This window comes from Morone saxatilis, unplaced genomic scaffold (genome assembly GCF_004916995.1).
Source record: "Morone saxatilis isolate NCDOM2014 unplaced genomic scaffold, NCSU_SB_2.0 Contig1, whole genome shotgun sequence".
Taxonomy (NCBI): domain Eukaryota; kingdom Metazoa; phylum Chordata; class Actinopteri; family Moronidae; genus Morone; species Morone saxatilis.
Window position 1 is genome coordinate 18,539,916 of NW_023339651.1, and position 2,857 is coordinate 18,542,772.

The window sequence follows — 2,857 nt, forward strand, 5'->3', positions numbered from 1 at the left end:
CCATACAGCTTGATGTTCATTTAGTAAATGATGGTCCCATTTAGAGTAAAATAGACCATAAAGCAGGGTATGCTTTAGGGCGGGGCTACCTTGTGATTGACAGGTCATTCTCAGTGAGTCCGTCCAGCTGTGCAGCCAGTGAGCACAGATCAACTCGCAGTACGTCACTTCTGCTGGCTTGCGCTGGCTCCGTCTAATTATCATGGCAACGGCCAAACGCACTCCACAAACCAACCGGTGACATCACGATAGGTTGGAGCACTGCATAAAAGAGGGTAAGGGGTACCTAATAAAATTTTAAGTGAAGGGCCACTGACCAATTGGTAGTATATGACGAGTTTTGAGTGAGACCAGGCAGATCTGTCACTACATAAGATTATATATACAATTATAGACACTTCTCATCAACTCTTACCAGTGCCCATGGCCCATATTTTCACTTAGGTATCTTGTATAGAAAAGGAGAGCTAAGAATAATCTAATGGTTGAGGTGAGTGTGAATAAGGTTGGCACAGTTACATAGTACTTCTCTTTCTAATGAATAGAAAGCTTGTACAAGTGAGAGAGAAAGGACCACAGATAAAGAGAGAGCGAGATCTTTTCACTTATTCTAGCCTTGAACCTCTGCATGCTGCTGGAGAGAATGAATAAAAAGCAGAAAATCTATGACAATCAACTGCTCTTTAAGGTCTAATTCTTTACTCTTGCCGCAGAAAATTATCCCATAATTTCCCTTCTCTTTCTTGGGGACAGTTTTCTAGCCATGACATCCTCAGACAGTTATTGGGTAACATTGTCTTCTCTTGGCCTTTATTGCATTTCAACGAGTTTTATCTAACAACAAGGAAATGCCATTTTAAGCATTTGGGTTGTTTTTTAAAAAATATGCATATACTGTATTTCTGCCAGCTCCTCTGTTTGGAACCTCAGACGGTTGATTCATAGCTTTTTATATTGCTATGTTTGGATTCTCAGTGGGTGAGAGCAGCCGTGGGCCATGAGAAGCCCCTTTAAACATCAGTAGTTGTGTGTGCTGCATATACATACTCTATCTGCAGTCATAATCTGTGTTGAGATGTTATGCATTACTGAGTATTATGTAGGAGTAGTATGTGATTATTGTTCAGTAACTAGTCTAAGGGATTTGAAATCCAGTAATTGCATTACAGTTACCACATCCAAAAATACTCTCTTACAAATTCTTACTAATACTAGTTTCAGTCATCGCCAGTGGACTGGTCCAGTGTTGTAACAGAGGCTGTATCCCTTTACTTTAAAGCTGCAGTAAACAATGGATCAAGTTGTAATGTGCAATGTGTAAGGAGTTGCGTGTAGCAGTAAACAAAGAGAAAATTGTTACCCAACACTGCCTCTGTTCCCCTTAGCTCTGTTCAGCATTTTAGCATCTTTAAATGCAAAAAATACGATGTGTAGGTGTGGAGACCATGGAGTTGTTTGAAGGCACATTTGGGAGGTAACTGTAACTACTACTTCTTTTGAGAAATTAGTGAAGTAATGTAATGTAATCTATCAAACAAATCTCATAGCACCACCTCCTAGTGCTTATACAGGTATTACACATTAGTTTTAAAGGGAATTGTCCTAGTGCTCTGCAGTGGCCTGTAGCGACAGGATAGCCATGCTGTCTCCATCTCCCCATACACCAGTCATTAGCTTTAAAACCAACATCTGAACAACCTGAACTCCCTGTGTCTTCCATTAGTCCTCATCCCAGTAATGCCAGGTGCACCTCTGAAACACTGCCAGGGTGCAATTATTCCTGCATCCACTGCACCTGCTATGCTGTCTGAAATTAGCTCGGCACAGCATGGTGCTTGACATTTTCCTCCATCTAGCAAATATTCTGAGATTTTAAACATTTTTTTTTATTGAAAGGTGCATTTCCCATTTTTGGCTGCAGTTGTCCCAGTATGGAAGTTAGCAGATCACAGTGTGAGGGGTTGGGAATGCACACACCTGGGCAACAAGTTGTCTCATCTAGTCACCTCAGTTTTTTCCTTGTGATGTGAAGGAGCTTTGACTGTTGATACTCTGTGTTGATCCACTTTCCTATGGAATGCATTGCGTGTTGTGGTTATTGTGGCATCCTGAACATCCCTTTACAGCAGCCTGAAAAGACCAGCAAGTTCTTTCATCCAAGAAAAACACAGAAACCCAGGCTGAATGCTGTCAATCCTTGTTGGATTTTTAGGTAGTTTTTGGTTTGAGTTGTTAACACTGAAAACCCATTGATGGCCCATCGGGGGGCCTTCTGAGTGTAATGCAGAACGAGGCATGCTGAAACAGTTTAAATGAAAGAAATTCTAGTATTTGCCCATGCAAAAAGCAAAAAGAAGCAGAGAATTGAAGGTTTTGACTAGAAGAAATAAAAGACCACTGCTTCAACTGTGTTGATTTCTAACATTATTGAAAATACGCTGTAAACTGTGAGTCTCATGCAGGATTGGGCTACAGCTCAGGCTTTAAAACGAGCGAGATGCCATTTCAGGTAGCAATGAAAGGGAAATGATAATCTATGTGATGAAGGAGGTGCTTTTGGAACCTTTTGACACAGAGAACGGCCAGAGTATAGACGGATGAACGGCTGCCACTGGTGCGGTGATCACCATTGTGCCTGGTTTTGTGTATTGTCAGGGGTGAGAAATGCATACAACGAGCCTGTGGCAATCCTAAGAACAGTGGCGGGGCTTCCATGCCCCCAATGGTCATTGACTTGGAGTAATGTCAATCATTGAGCTAAAGCTCTTTACCGACGCTGCAAGAACTCATGAAGGCTTTTATTTTGGAAAAAAGACAAAGGAAGTGGCTCCGCGGCTGCGCTAATGAACTCGTGTAA